The sequence below is a fragment of the Bombina bombina genome, chromosome 4 (assembly GCF_027579735.1).
Source record: "Bombina bombina isolate aBomBom1 chromosome 4, aBomBom1.pri, whole genome shotgun sequence".
NCBI classification, from domain to species: Eukaryota; Metazoa; Chordata; class Amphibia; order Anura; family Bombinatoridae; genus Bombina; species Bombina bombina.
This window is the reverse complement of record NC_069502.1, coordinates 293,329,464-293,346,547: the sequence shown is the minus strand read 5'-3', so window position 1 is coordinate 293,346,547 and position 17,084 is coordinate 293,329,464. Positions and strand designations below refer to the sequence as shown.

The following is a 17,084-nucleotide window of genomic DNA, read 5'->3' as shown; positions in this document are numbered from 1 at the left end:
GTCAGACGAGCCGGAGTCAGGAACAAAGAGAACAGCAGAATCAGGAACAAGCCAGGGATCAGGAACCAGAAGGGATGTCAGCCAAGTCAGTAAATAAACAAGAACTGGAACACAGGAACTTACAAAGAAGTCTGAGCAAGTGCAAGGGCAAAAGCATACTGAACAGAGGCCCTTTAAATAATAAATTATGACATCATAATTATGGGACTGCAACCTGTCTCACACTGATGATGATCACCAGTTTGGCCATAAGAGGGCAATATATAATTTTGATATTTTAATGAAAACAAAAAAAAGCTAAAATTTCTCCAGTATTTTTGGAAAGTCCCAGTAGTGAAGGGGTTAAACAATATCTTGCACCAATTAACAACAGCATAGCTGAAAATACTTAATAGGGTTGATATATTGTAAATGATTGTTTCCCTGAAAACCCCATAGCTTTGTAAACTGCTGAATGGTGTTATCTTTTTTGGCAGCTCTTTTAACAGTAATCGGCCAGCTGAAAAAAAAGATTAATGCCACCACTGGAAACTCTGACAGAATTTGCTATTTTATTTAAGAAACTCACAAAAACAAAGCTTCAGATTATTTAACACAGGCAATAGATCTGCTTTTTTGATGCTCAAATTTTAGAACAAATGTTCTATTTGACATTTGTGTTTTCATTCAAATGTTACTATAAAATAATGTAAATGCATTTTTAAATATTACATTTTACCATAATGATTGCTGCATGGTCAAAAGCAATACGTTCAAACAATCAGAGTATTACAACTATAATAAATGTGAATTCATTTTCAGACAAAACATTTTTTTATTTGTTCCATTTGTCCAAAAATGATCAAAGAATAGGCCCTTTAATGACATATTAAACTAATAAATGTTTGCAACAATGACACTTTAATTAATTTGTTTGAAAAAAATATTTTTTTAAATATCCATTATTCCACTATCAACTGTCTTGTTACACTATTAACCTCTAAACTAGCACAACCCCCAATACAAATCCCACCTAACCGTTACTAACATCTAAACCACCACAACCCCCATAGCAAACCCCACATGGATAAACCCCTAACCAATCTACCCTATTGACTATTAATCACTAACCCACCACAAGCTCTGAAATCAAATGTGCAAAAAACACTATGCAAAACCCTTTTCCACTATAAACCCCCAACCACTAATCACCTCCCAAGGTTAGACCCACTACTAAAGTGACTCCTAATCTAAGAGATCCCATCTTAAACCCCCACCTAAACTGACCATTAAACTAAGACAACCCCCAACTTAACCCCCTCTCTACAAATCCCCTAAAGGAAATACTTCATCTAAATTAAGCCTTATCCTTAGACCCTCCCAAAAAAAGTCCACCCTAGCTAATAAAGAAAAAAAAATTGGAAAAATGTACTATTACAAAGTTACTTCAAAAAATATGCTATAGTACAACAGAAAAGGGGCATAGAATGTTGACGGACAGCACAAAGAGCCCTACTTGCAGCACTGAATTGTGAAATTAGACTAAAACAGTTAAGATAGTGATGAATCAATATAGTGAGATAGCAAGTTGTTAGTCACCTGAACAGACAAGGGACAGAAGGCTTCAAACAGTAAGTGGAATTATATTTTAGTTTGTTTATTTCATGTTTTTTTTTTTGGTGGGGGGCTTGATTACAAGTGGTGTGCTATAGTATTCACAAGTCATGATAAACAATTTCATGACCGCACTAACTGGGGCGCGTGCTGCAAGTTGAAAACAAATGTGTTAGCTTGAGCACTGCACTCATCGGGTTAGCCCGACTGAAGACCTCGCATTAAGGCTAAGCGTTAAAACAAATGTGCACCAAACACAACATAAATACATTAAATGAACTGTTATTGTCATACCATGTACTTGGCTAAAAGAGTGATATCTGTCTCTGCTGCAGTTAGGCAAACTGTACTTTTAAATTGGCCTAAAAAATCAATTAGGCCTTAATTGCAGTAGTCAATTATTTGTGTATGTTACTAAGTTACTAAACCTCTTACTCTGGCAATTACTACTTGGACATACTGGTTTGACTTCTCCTTACCCTGACTATGATTTTGTAATGAATACTGAGTAACACAAAATGTGTGGGAAGAGATGTAGAAGTGTAATTACAGATGCACCACACATACACTATGCGTCCAAACTTAAAGGGACAGTCAACCATAGAATTGTTATTGTTTTAAAAGATAGATAATCCCTTTATTACTCATTCCCCAGTTTAGCATAACCAACACAGTTATATTAATATACTTTTTACCTTTGTGATTACCTTGTATCTAGGAACCTTCTTCCAGCCCCCTGATCACATGACTGTGACTGTTTATTATCTATTGTCTTAAATTTAGCATTGTATTGTGCTAGATCTTAAATAACTTTCTGTGCCTGAACACAATGTTATCTATATGACCCACGTGTACTTTCTGTCTCTTTGTGTTGAAAAGAGATTTAAAAAGCCTGTGATAAGAGGCAGCCCTCAAAGGCTTAGAAATTAGCATATGAGTCTACCTAGGTTTAGTTTAAAGTAAGAATACCAAGAGAAAAAAGCAAATTTGATGATAAAAGTAAATTGGAAAGTCAATTAAAATTAAAAGTCCTATCTGAATAATGAAAGTTTAATTTATACTAGACTGTCCCTTTAACAGTCCTTTAGCTGCTTGGGTAATGGAATACACACAATGATGAGCCCTGTGACTGGAGAGCGAGACACCCTCCAAAAGTTCCCCACAAACTTTAGCGGTGTGTACCTGGAGATAAGCAATGCTCACAAGCCGTGACTCTGAAGAGATATTCCGTAATGGCTCTCTAGGCACAGTAAAACGTAGTGCACATACCTGTCCTTCTCCGGATCTTGCCAGACAAGAGCTTGGGCTGGCTGTAAATAAGTCGTTTCTCCTCTGTTCCGTCTATGCCTTGCCGTCCAACAAGACGCTCAGGCTGTATCCTAAGCCCACCTCCAATGGCGGTCACGCAGTACTCCTTCTCTCCTGCTTCAAACCTTTGCTGTGTGTGAAGTACGGTCTTACACCACTGATCCGTGCTCACTCAGACGGCCTTCAATGCAGACTGAATAAACAGAGATGGAGGAGCACAGATCGGGTAATTTGCAAGTAAAAAATCTGTTTATTACAGAAAGCGCCGTAGCGCAACAAGAGTGAAGTGAATTTACAATATGACACAAGTGTGGAGGGGATAAACACCCCGGGTTAAATACACGGATAATATGTCTGAGACTGAAAAACAAACAGGTAAACGGGTTTCAGCGTATAGCCTTACTCATTACCTGAATTAAGAGAGTACACAGTGCACTATAAAACTATCAGTCCTTATTCCTATTGGTCAGAGGGTACACACCCCTTTCCTAGTCGTGACCCATGGTGACCCATCAAAAGCGTCAGCTCTAAGTATATGTTACAACATTCTGCTATAATAGACAATTACACAATATTGACCTGGTAGATTAAGTACAGCAAACTATTAGTGCAATATAAATGTAAAGATATATAATTTAGATAAACAATAAGCAAACTTGAAACCTTCCTCAGATCTCCTGTTCCGTTAAATGTAGAAGGCTTGCGTCCATGCTCACGGTGGCCATGGATTAATAAACACAGGAAATGACATCTCACCATAGTCTAATACACTCAATAAGTTCTAAGGTAAAACAACATGTAAATTATGAAATAAGAAAAAAATAATGAAATAAAGTAAAGAAAGATTATCATTTACAACAGAAATATATTAATATATTAACAAGGATAAATCACTAACTTCCTATACATCCCTGTAATATATTTGGTCAATTCAAGAGACAATATTCTACAAATGGTAACCAGGTTGAGTACACTAGGTGTGGTGTGTGTGAGACCTAGCATACCTATAACAGGGAAAACAGGTCAATACTTTAATATCTTTGGCAATTCTACAAGTAGCAGTGTATTCTCGTTTGTTATTTTGGTAACAAGGGGTATAGTGGTACCAAAATAAAACCAAGGCCTCAAAAAAGGAGGAGACTGGAAGCCAAAGCATAATCCACAACAAAGATTATCACTGGCCTATCACACACCACACAGGGAGAGGAATTCCAGACAGGCCACTATGGCAAATCAGCATCAATGAAAAAACTGGTCTCACCAAAAGTTGATGAGGTCAAACTCTGAGTTTAGGCCCTCTGGAACTCTGGTTCTCAACTTAATGATCCAGAAGGCCTCCCTCTCACCCAGCTTACGGGTTCTGTCCTGTCCCCCCCTGAGTGGAGGTATTCGTTCAATGATAGTCCAGGTAAGGGACGAAATATCCTTTGAATTTGTTCCTGATAAATGATTCACAAGAGGGGTGGTAAGTACACCTGCCCTGATGTCTGCTAGGTGCTCCTTAATGCGAGTCCTAGCCTCCCTGGTGGTGAGCCCTACATATTGGACAGAGCAGGCATCACAACTAATGACATATACAACATATGTCGACCTACAGTTGAGGCAGCAGTCAATCTTAAACTCCTGTCCTGCGGCCAGAGAAAAGAATCTTTTCCCTGTTGCCAGCCTCTCGCATGCCACACAGGTACGGTGATGACAGCGATAGGTGCCCTTAACACTCAACCAGGAGGATGTGGACACCATCGCTTTCTTGAGTCTAGTTGGTGCAACTATATTGCCAATGGATCTATTCTTTCTGTATGAGCACCTAATCCCCCTTTCAACCACTCTTTGTAGGTTGTCATCTGCAGCCAGCAATCCAAAATGCTTGCACACTATCTGGCAAATTTCCTTATACTGCCTAAAATACTCTGTTAAAATGGTCACTCTATCCTTCTGCTCTTCTCCTGACTTGCCTTTCCTGATTCTATCTTTGGGAGGTCCTAGAAGCTTGATCCTAGGTATGCTCTTCACAGTGTTTCTAGCACTAGTTATCACTGAACTACTGTATCCCCTTTCCCGGAGTCTCATGGTGAGGTCATCTGCTTGTTTTTCATAGACCCCTATCTCACTACAGTTCCTCTTTGATTGGATAAACTGACCTTTGGCCACTCCCTTGAATACTCCTCGAGGGTGGCAGCTGTCAGCATGCAACAATGAATTCACTGAAATTAGCTTTCGATATGGGGGGGCACTTCGTCTGCATTCCATGAATTTATTGCAAGTCTGGATGATGACTTTATGGGGGTTCACTTCACGAATGAAATTCAGCCTGACACTATCAATTTCCTAGATGTATCTCTGAGGGGCATTTCTGGCTGTGGTATAAGCTCTGAAACATATCGAAAGCCCATTTCAGGGAATTCATTGTTGCATGCTGACAGCTGCCACCCTCGAGGAGTATTCAAGGGAGTGGCCAAAGGCCAGTTTATCTGATTAAAGAGGAACTGTAGTGAGATAGGGGTCTATGAAAAACAAGCAGATGACCTCACCATGAGACTCCGGGAAAGGGGATACAGTAGTTCAGTGATAACTAGTGCTAGAAACACTGTGAAGAGCATACCTAGGAGCAAGCTTTTAGGACCTCCCAAAGATAGAATCAGGAAAGGCAAGTCAGGAGAAGAGCAGAAGGATAGAGTGACCTTTTTAACCGAGTATTCTAGGCAATATAAGGAAATTTGCCAGATAGTGTGCAAGCATTTTGGATTGCTGGCTGCAGATGACAACCTACAAAGAGTGGTTGAAAGGGGGATTAGGTGCTCATTCAGAAAGAATAGATCCATTGGCAATATAGTCGCACCAACTAGACTCAAGAAGGCGATGGTGTCCACATCCTCCTGGTTGAGTGTTAAGGGCACCTATCACTGTCATCACCGTACCTGTGTGGCATGCGAGAGGCTGGCAACAGGGGAAACATTCTATTCTCTGGCCACAGGACAGGAGTTTAAGATTGACTGCTGCCTCAACTGTAGGTTTGGATATGTTGTATATGTCATTAGTTGTGATGCCTGCTCTGTCCAATATGTAGGGCTCACCACCAGGGAGGCTAGGACTCGCATTAAGGAGCACCTAGCAGACATCAGGGCAGGTGTACTCACCACCCCTCTTGTGAATCATTTCTCAGGAACACATTCAAAGGATATTTCATCCCTTACCTGTACTATCGTTAAACAAATACCTCCACTCAGGGGGGGGGGGGACAGGACAGAACCCGTAAGCTAGGTGAGATGGAGGCCTTCTGGATCTTTAAGTTGAGAACCAGAGTTCCAGAGGGCCTAAACTCAGAGTTTGACCTCATCAACTTTTGGTGAGACCAGTTTTTTCATTGATGCTGATTTGCCATAGTGGCCTGTCTGGCATTCCTCTCCCTGTGTGGTGTGTTATAGGCCAGTGATAATCTTTGTTGTGGATTATGCTTTGGCTTTCAGTCTCCTCCTTTTTTGAGGCCTTGGTTTTATTTTATAAGATTTCCTTTTTATTGAGGTACTTAAATTAGGCATATAAACAGTATAAACATCAAGGAAATTGCCATTCAGTACACAAGGGAAAATTATACAGTCCCGCTAAGTTCTATAATGGCATAGTAAACATTCTGTACAGCACCTCAGTGAAATATATATTAGAACAAAAAAAAGGGGAAAAAAAAGAACAAAAAAAACAATTATAGATGGCAACATTAAGTACACAGTGCCTATTCATAATGGTACCTTCCATAAAAAATCTAATAGTTGCTCTTGGACCTTAAATAAAAGGACATGTCTAGTAGTAAGGGAAGGCATAATGGAATGAAGAGACCACTCTTGGATCTCACTGTACTAACCTCATATTTTATTTTTCTAAATGTTAAATGTACTATCTATGAAAATTCTACATAGTTAGAAAAGTTGAGATTAAAATTAAAGTTAAAACTAAGGCATTACTTCTTATGAACAATAAACTGTATAAATGTTATATAACCTAAACCAATAATATGAGCATATTGGGTTGTAATTGGGAAAACAAGAATAAATAATAATATCCACCTTAAATAAGGTATCTCTCTTAACAGGATAGTGCTCACAATAGCATTATTGGGGGGGTTACCCTAGGACATCCTAAATAAACTTGTGGTAGAAGGACCAGTCATGATACCAATATGAGGAGAGCAATTATAGGTCACAGATAGTAAACCTCTTTATAACTTATCATGTGTCGATAAGAAAGATTAGTCAACCTGTGAGAGCTCATGTGGAGGTGGGAAAGTAAATGATCATTTATCAAGGGGGAAGGTTAAATGTTTGATCTGACATCAGTTAGTAGTGTAAATTTCCCATTTATTTCTGTGTGGGGTCTGCAGGCCTCACGCGGGGGGTGTTACTTTCCCATAAAGGCACACATAACTAATCATCCACCCCATGAAAGAGCAAGAACCCCCGGGCAGGCTAGAGACACACCCGGAAACTCTGGAGACCCCAACCTCCCACTATCTAGACGCTCAGGAAGGTGGAGCCAAAGACAATGAGAAAAAAAGAAAAGGTAAGGTTATGGGAGTGTACAGAGTAAGCAAATAAGCGAGAGGGATAAGTGGGAAACCTCTAAGTGTCACTTAAAGGGGCAAGGGGAGGAAGATGGGAGGTGAGGGGGGCTATAATAGGAGAAAAAGGGGAACAAAAAGGAAAGGATAAGACTTCCCAAACTGGTGGGGGTTCTCTAAATATCTTTCATACCCAGGCGGGATGCCTGTAAATCCAGATAGAATTTAAGGATCTCTAGGGGCTGCCAAAGATCCCAAATCTTCCAGTATGATTCCATTTTATTTAGGTGTTGGTAGAATCTTCTTTCCATCAGGGCATATGTTTCTAAGGTCTGTCTAACCTCATTCAAGGTAGGTGGATCTGGCTGTCTCCATCTTCTAGCAATTGCAATCTTTGCAGCAGCTAATATAAAGATGGCCAGTTGACGATGAGGCTTGGGCGTTTGTCTTGGAAAAATGTTTAGGAGAACCACTTTTGGTTCCTCCAAGATCGATAACCCTGCTGACCTGCAAAACTCGAAGACACCCTTCCACAGATTTCCCAATACTGGGCAAGACCACCACACATGGAGGTCTGAGCCCATCTGGCCACATTTTCTCCAGCACAAGGATGAATATGATGGGGCTATCTGTGCTAGTCTTAAGGGAATGTAATGCCATCTCAAGCATACTTTCATATAGAGTTCCAGCGAATTAGCACAGTGGAGCATTTTTTTAGTAAGCAGGAACGTTTGTGTCCAGGTCTTCTCTGAGATTTGGGTTCTCAAATCTTTTTCCCAGCCTTCAGCTGCCACACTATGCCTGCATTCTCGTCTTTCATTATTAGCATGTAGTGGATAACGAGGGATCTCACCAGGGACGATCCCGATTTCCATTTTTGTTCCCAAACAGTCAGGTCCCTGAGGTCTGTCGCCGGGAAGCCCCAACTCGACAGGAATTTATGAAGTTGAAATCTTTCAAACATGAACCACGGAGGGAGGCTGTTTTCGTCTCCCCGTGGCTCGGGTTCAGCTAGATGTAAGGTATTCTGCCTGTAAAGGTCAGATACTCTTAGTAGGTCCCATTGACCCCACTGTGAAAAATGTGAATCAGGGAGACCTCTAAGTAAGCCTGCTAGTGAGTGGATTGGAGAGGGGTGTGGCGCTATGTCAGCATAATGTCTGACATTCTTCCAGCACTCCAGGGCCTGTTTGACTATGGAATTCTGGATACCCACCTCTTTAATAAATAGTCTGCAATCCATGGCAAGTCTTCAAGATTAACCCCTGAAGGAAGGGAGTACTGCTCGACTCTCTTCCAGCCTGATGTCAGCTCTGCTGTCCCCCAGCCAGATATATGAGACAGTCTAGCCGCCTCATAGTAATTAATAATATTAGGGAGTAAAACTCTGCTAGATCGATAGGGTCTTTGCAGCGTTTTCCTAGCAATTCTTGACTTCTTACCCTGCCAGACATATCTGGTGATCAGGGCGTTAAATTTGTCTAAGAAAGTTTGGGGGAGATTAAGTGGGAGGCAACGAAAGTAATAAAGAATCTTTGGAAGAACAGTCATTTTGACTGAGGCTATACGGCCTAGCCAGGACACTTCCCTGAAGGACCAAGAGTTTAGCAGCACTTTAGTCTCACCCAGAAGTTTTTCATAGTTCTTTGTGCGAACTACATCTATGTCAGGACCTAAGTGTGTGATAGAGTCAGTGGCCCATTGAAACTGGTATGAGTCACATAGGATTTCTAGTTCAAAGCTAGGAATATGTATTGGAAGTGCCTCTGTTTTGGTCAGGTTTAGTCTATAGAAGCTGAGAGAGCCAAACAAGGTGATAATCTCGAAGAGTGCCGGGAGAGAGCCCAAGGGGTTGGATATGAAGAGGGTAATATCATCTGCAAATAAAGCAATCTTTTCCCCACCTCCTCCTCTCTCACCCTCACGTAAACTCAAGGGAACCCCCGAATCATTGGGGAGCTTCTAAGCGCCTGAGCCAATGGTTTAATATCCAAAGCAAAAACAATGGGTGAAAGAGAACATCCTTGTCTTGTTCCGTTAGTTACTGGGAAGCTTTGAGAACAGAAACCTAGGCCAGCCACTTTAGCGCTCGGAGAGCTGTAGAGAGCTTGAATAGCTAATACTATTTCACTGGGAAATCCAAAGGACAACAAATACTCCCATCTGACCCTGTCAAACGCCTTTTCAGCGTCGAGTGACAGGGCCAGCATGGGCACTCTCTTTCTATCCGCCTCCGAGAAGATGTTTAAAATGCGCCTGGTATTATCGGGGCCCTCTCTCCCCCAGGTAAATCCCACTTGATCCGAATGTAAAAGTTTCGGAACAATAAGACGCAGCCTATTTGCCCATAGTTTTGAGTAGAGCTTGACATCAATATTGATAAGGGTGATAGGGCGATAACTCCCACATTGGGCCGGATCTTTGTTGGGTTTCGGTATAGTAAGGATCGTTGCTTCAAGCAACTCACTCCTAAATGATCCCTTTTCTCTGGCTTCTGCAAAGGCCTGAAGAAGCGTCGAAAGTTCCGGGCGGAAGGTCTTGTAGAATAAAGCTGGAAATCCATCAGGGCCCAGGGCTTTCCCATTATGTAGTTGGGAGATCACTGCCTTCAGCTCAGGGGCTGTAAAAGGAGTCATAAGTTTATCAATTTCTACCTGGGACAAAGACGGAAGATGTAAGCTCCTCAAGAAGTTCTGAATCTCGGCTCGGGCAGGGGATTCAACTCCTCTGCCCTCTGAAGGTTGCAGAGGTTCGAATAGAACGCTGCAAAAGCCTCCCCTATGTCTTTAGGTGAGGTAACCCTGCTATTTCCTTGGTTTATTGATAGAATACATGATGAGGCAACTCTCCCCCTCAGTTTCTTGGCCAAGATGGTAGATGCTTTATTTCCTTGGTAATACAAGAGTTGCTTGAACCTGTGTACTGCGTCTTCAACTCTAGAAAGCTCAATTTCTTTAATTTGGGTCCTAAGGGACACTATCTCAACCGCTAACCCTGGATTATGGTTCTCTTTACAGATTCTTTCCTTGGAGCGGAGACTGGCCACTAGGAGACTCAGAGGGCCCCCTTTTGTTTTTTAATGGAGACTTGTTTTTGGATACAAACTCCTCTTATGTAGGCTTTAAGGGCTGCCCAAACTGTTTGGTGGGAGGGGATAGAGTTGCTGTTATGAGTCAGAAACTCCTGAATGGAGTCTCTAACTAAAGGCTGGAAGCTTGGGTTAGACCACAGTGTGGGCGGAAGTTTCCAGTGTGGTCTCGCGGAAGAACCAGTACCCGCGTCAAGAGATATTAGAAGGGCGTCATGGTCCGACCAGGAGCAAGACTTAATCAAAGCTTTTTTGACCAAATTGAGCATCCAGGAATCTGCAAAAAAAAGAATTTCTTGGCTGTGGAAAGTGAGTAGGAGTCTATCTTCTTACCCAGGCTGACTTTTTTTATCAAAAGAGGGATCCCATATGATATTGAAATCGCCCCCTAGGATCAGTCTGCCCGACTTCACTCTGCATATATTTTGTAGTACAGTTTTGAGAAACCTAGGTTGGTTCATATTAGGTACATATATATTTACCAATGTGTAGACTTGGCCCTCCATCTTGCATATGAGGATGAGGTATCTACCCTCTGGGTCTATTTCAAGATAAATTTGTTCATAGCTAATCTGTTCATGGATGAGGATTGCAACACCTCTAGTCTTATCTGAGTGGGTGGCCGAAACAAAACTTGTAAACTGTTGAAATTTAAAAGTAGAGGTGGGATTATGTAACCAATGCATCTCCTGAACAAAACGCCACCTGTACTCTATTAGTTCTCATATGATTGACCATGAGGCTCCGTTAAGTAGAAGAATTAAGACCCTTACAAATCAGGGAAGCAAAAGTGAGGGGAGGCGAACAGTTCCTCATTTTAGGAAATGAGGCCTGAGTGCAACAGGAGAGATAGGAAGCGAGGAGCAGCAGAGATAGAAAGAAAAGATAAAGAGAGAGACTAGATTCAGCTCCACCTACCTGGACACCAAATCTCTGACGTCGAATCTGGGGAGTATTAATTCTCATGCTGCAGTTGTCCTACAGGTTGTGACTTCCTGTGTGGTGACAATAAAAGAATTGTTTATCGGACTAGGGTCCAGGTTATTCAAAGGTTTTCACTAAAGTGATGGGATATGAACTATGTACTCTAGTATGGGCTATTACTCTAGGTTATGCCCTAGTTATAGACTATACTAAGTGTATTTGGAGGCACTATACACCGCCTAACAAGGAATTTACAAGTAGACCTAGAAGGTAAGTTAATTCCTTGATCTCATCAAGATGAGAAACTACAATTTTGGGGGGGGGAGAGATGTTAAATAGGATGAAATCCTGTGCCTGAGTAGCAGCTTCCTATTTACCAGGGGGGAACAAGGGGGGTATAACGGGAGGAGTTTGGTGAGAAAAAACTATTGAGTCAGAAGACTCTACTTTACTTAAATAGGAGTTGTCCCCCTTCAAACAATAGCCTTGGTTTTATTTTGGTACCACTATACCCCTTGTTACCAAAATAACATGCAAGAATACACTACCACTTGTAGGATTGCCAAAGATATTAAAGTATTGACCTGCTTTCCCTGTTATAGGTATGCTAGGTCTCACACACACCACACCTAGTGTACTCACCCTGGTTACCATTTGTAGACTATTGTCTCTTGAATTAACCAAATATATTACAGGGATGTATATGAAGTTAGTGATTTATCCTTGTTAATATGTTAATATATTTCTGTTGTAAATGATAATCTTTCTTTACTTTATTTCATTAATTTTTTCTTATTTCATAATTTACATGTTGTTTTACCTTAGAACTTATTGAGTGTATTAGACTATGGTGAGATGTCATTTCCTGTGTTTATTACATTTATATATGTTTTTGAACTGTTCCCTTAGGCTTGTGACCTTGCACTCCGGAATAGCGTGGGGAAAATGAGAGGCTAATATGACTCACAAATGTTGCATTTGTTCATACTAGTTTTAATCCATGGCCACCGTGAGCACGGACACAAGCCTTCTACATTTAACGGAACAGGAGATCTGAGGAAGGTTTCAAGTTTGCTTATTGTTTATCCAAATTATATATCTTTACATTTATATTGCACTAATAGTTTGTTGTACTTAATCTACCAGGTCAATATCGTGTAATTGTCTATTATAGCAGAATGTTGTAACATATACTTAGAGCTGACGCTTTTGATGGGTCACCATTGGTCATGACTAGGAAAGGGGTGCGTACCCTCTGACCAATAGGAATAAGGACTGATAGTTTTATAGTGCACTGTGTACTCTCTTAATTCAGGTAATGAGTAAGGCTATACGCTGAAACGTGTTTACCTGTTTGTTTTTCAGTCTCAGACATATTATCCGTGTATTTAACCCGGGGTGTTTATCCCCTCAACACTTGTGTCATATTGTAAATTCACTTCACTCTTGTTGCGCTACGGCGCTATCTGTAATAAACAGATGTTTTACTTGCAAATTACCCAGTCTGTGCTCCTCCATCTCTGTTTATTTAGTCTGCATGAAGGATATTATGCAAGTTGCATTTATCTGGATAGCGAGACTAAACTTTTACTAAGGTATGTCTTTCTTTCATATTTAAATTTATAAACTAACAATTACTTTCTAGTACTTAGTTGTTGTTTGTTTTTTAGGAGCTGATTAAGGTTCTAGAGAGAGTTTAGCTACTAAGTTTAGTCTCATTGCTCTCTTTCCCCTGGCCTCTTTTGAAACACTGTGTTGTTAACGTTCAGTGCATCAGTAAAGGCTTGTAGTGAGCTGTGCCTCTCAGCAATTGATTTCAGTTTCAAAACAACAGCACAAACTGTAAAGTGCTTTGCTACTTGTTACAGTTACACTCATATATTCACTATCTGATAAAACTTATTCAGGCAAAGCAGAGGTCAGTATCACTTTATGGCAGGCAGAGGATGATCCTTTAGGGGGGTCAGGAAAAGCAGAGGTCAGTATCACTTTATGGCAGGCAGAGGATGATCCTTTAGGGTAGTCAGGCAAAGCAGAGGTCAGTATCACTTTATGGCAGGCAGAGGATGATCCTTTAGGGTAGTCAGGCAAAGCAGAGGTCAGTATAACTTTATGGGAGGCAGAGGTAATGTCCCTTTAAGATGATTTAAGAATAAGGCAACAGAGTGCTCAGGCAGGCAGAAGTCAATGCCCCTTTAAGCAGGTTAAGGATAAAGCAGAAGAGTGGTCAGGCAAGCAGAGGTCAAATATCCAATTACAGCAGGCAGGCAGGAGAGCAAACACTCACGGACCCAAGAAGCAAGGAGCAGGAAACGCTATCTGACAAACGGGCACCGGAGAGAAGTCTCGCCAAGGTTTAAAAGCCCATTGACGTGTGGGGGCGGATACAGGAAGGCTGCATCACATTGCTAGGCAACGTGATGCGGTAGTACAGAGAGAGATACGGAAATGATCGGATCATGACACATTCATTGGGTTAATTTGCTATAATATATTTTGGTGTTCCAAGGGAAATAGCCTACTAATATTAAACTTGCATGTATTACAAAGCAATTGCTGAACTGCTGTCCTCCAGCTAGGTTAGTCCTCCAGATGCTTAACACTCCTAGTAATTATTTCCCTTGCGGAGTACACTATAAAAAAAGAGATTCATTGTTAAATGACAAACTATTTAGAATTTTACTCAGGCATTAGGGACCATGCTACCATTCTCTGCACTTATTAGGTGTTCTCTGTTTATAGAACCATGCTGGACCAAGGTTCCTTCCTATATACCATCCCTTATTTTCAGATTTATGTGCATATATTGGGATTAGTCCAGCCAGAACCAATGTTTATATACTGTCTTTTCAACCAAATGCTTCTATCTCCATATTGCTATGCCAATTTGCTTGCTGCAGATCAAGAACAGATTCATACATTAATGAATTTTACATAAAAAATATATTTGTTAAATAACTAAATGGTAAAACCAAGAATACTTCACTATTATCCAGTGACAAAAAAATGTAGTTAATGAACAATTGTAATTAAAATAATATCCACTGTATCAAAATAACAAGTTATGTACAGTATATAACTAAAAAAAATGTGATGAATGGTTTTGTCTAAAATATTTTTTTGGCAATGCTTGAGGTGCCCACAGGGTCATCTGAAACTGCCGCTGACCTAATCAGCAGCATTAGTTGCACAGTTCTCTGTTGATCCCGAGAGGTACTAACTATTTGTATAGCCCATTTTAGTGGTTGCAGGGTTTCTTGTCTTACAATATCATGCTCTAATGAAATAGTGTATCATTTTTGGACTATAATGGCCCTTTATGGAAATAATTATAATTAATCCAAATTCTTGTTATTTTTAAGGTACACATAGATCTTGACTGAGAAACCATCTAACAGACTCCCTACCCAAATCATACAATACTGGATATAATTTTAACCACCCAAACCTTTCCTCATATGTTTATTATATGGGCAATAAACAAATCAAGACATTTCATTAAGAAAATCACCATTAATAATGTTACATTAAAGTTTTTTATTTTTATTTTATAAGAAACAGGAATTCCACAACTGGTCTATACTTATTATCAGGTTTCCAGATGTAACATTGTGTTTGCACATATGCGAAGCACACTGGCATTACTCCAGTTACTTTGGATGACCTGAAGCAACAACACCACATACGAATGCCGCCTATCAAGAACGGATTGGGAACAAAAATAGGCCCGGCATTTAAAGTTAGACTTCTGTGAGCTAGGTAGCCATATTAGACCAGAACTCTCATCCTGCAGAATCCCTGCTTAATAGCAAGACAGAAAATGTACTTACCAGCCCACCAGCCGTTTAATCCATCAAAGACATATACATATATTGTGTGCAAGCTGCATAGTAAGTGGCATAAGTAGGTTTCGGGCTGCCCTAGGCACTCAAAATTCTGCTGCTCCCCCTCTCCCAGTTTACTAGGGCTTGCATAAACACTTGCTTACAATCAGGTGGGTTGAATTAAGGCTACATGCATATGCAGGGTGAGAAAATAACTAATGCATATGCACACACGTATATATATATAATATTACAAAGAGGATCCCTCTACCTCCCACACACACAGACCCCTCCCCAGTACCTTAAATAAACATAAATATCATTGCTTATCTAAATATATATAATATTACAAAGAGGTTCCCTGTGCCTCCCACACACACACAGCCCACTCCCCAGTACCTTAAAAACGGTAAATATAAATATAATTCCTTATATAAATATATATATTTAATATTATAGAGAGGTTCTTTTTGACAGACACAGTCACACACCTTATGTACTGATATGTAACATTATAGAGGTTCCAATACCACACACATACACACAGCCTCCCCATTACCTTAAATACACAACCCCCTCCTCAGTACCTTATCATATTGCAGAGCCAGAAAGGTTCCCTCAGTCTCACACTTACAGAGATGGTTGCAACTAGATCCCATCCGGCTGAAGGACATGTGATGTCACTGAGGGCTGTGACTTTATTGGTACTTTAGCTGGAAGGGACTCAGCCAGATAAGCCAGATAATAAATTTGCTGTATAAATTATTTCTGTTATGTGAGCTTGCTGATGTGTATGACAGCTAGGTCTGATGTGCACACTCAGGGGTGAGGAGGGTGAAAAAAAATGTACCTACACCTGCACTATAGCTGCCTTTGAGCAATGCTTCGCCTGCCGCCCCCCACAAATCTACCTTGTGTGCCTAGTGCAGCAGCATAATATGCCTTACATTTAGACTGAGACTGAGCAAGAAAATCTAAATAACATCACTGGTGAATGTGATGTTTTTGCTCACCGTGACCAACACACCGCGTGACCACCGGCAGCACCAGCCTAGCCTTGCTGCTTCTTTCATCCCTGCCTCACCTCAAGCTGCTTCCCTCTCACTCAGCTCTCACTCTTTTTCCCGTGTGCGCAGCTGCTGCTGGGACTCTGAGTGGGAGGAAGTGATGAGTCATGAGTGTCAGGGAGCGCCGAGCTGGAGAGGCCGGCCGAATTAATCAATCACTGATCAGTCATCATTAGCAGTGCCAGCAGCCAGGCCAGCAAGCCACTTCTACAACAAAGAGAGAGAGAGCTCAGCCAGCACATGTGAGCAGCCGGTGAGTCACCAGCTGCTCACATGTGCTGAGCTCTCCTTGTGTAGCTGCCAACTACCGGCCCTGGCGGGTGGCGGCCCACCAGGATTTTTCCCGGTATCCCGGCAGCCCAATATGACCCTGACACTAATACAAACAAGCAAAATCAATAAACCTACAAACTACAACATGTTAATTGCAAACCTATTATCATTACAATACACTATTACTAGGGATCAATAAATATAGGGCACTTTAATCAGGGATGTTATTGATAGGCTCTGTTTGTCTTTAATCATATCCATTTATTTAAAGGGACAGTCTACCATAGAATTGTTATTGTTTTAAAAGATAGATAATCCCTTTATTACCCATTCCCCAGTTTTGCATAACCAACACAGTTATATTAATGTACTTTTTACCTCTGTGATTACCTTGTATCTAGGAACCTTCTTCCAGCCCCCTAATCACATGACTGTGACTGTTTATTATCTATTGT

General features: G+C 40.9%; 1 long non-coding RNA gene across 1 annotated transcript in view; it reads right to left on the bottom strand.

Moving 5' to 3' along the window:
* LOC128655352 (uncharacterized) overlaps positions 1-15,907 on the bottom strand; it is a 78,861-nt gene extending 62,954 nt beyond the window's left edge. The window contains exon 1 of the long non-coding RNA XR_008401764.1: positions 15,877-15,907. This is a non-coding gene — a long non-coding RNA (uncharacterized LOC128655352). The remainder of the gene's footprint in view (positions 1-15,876) is intronic.
* Positions 15,908-17,084: the final 1,177 nt, after the last annotated feature.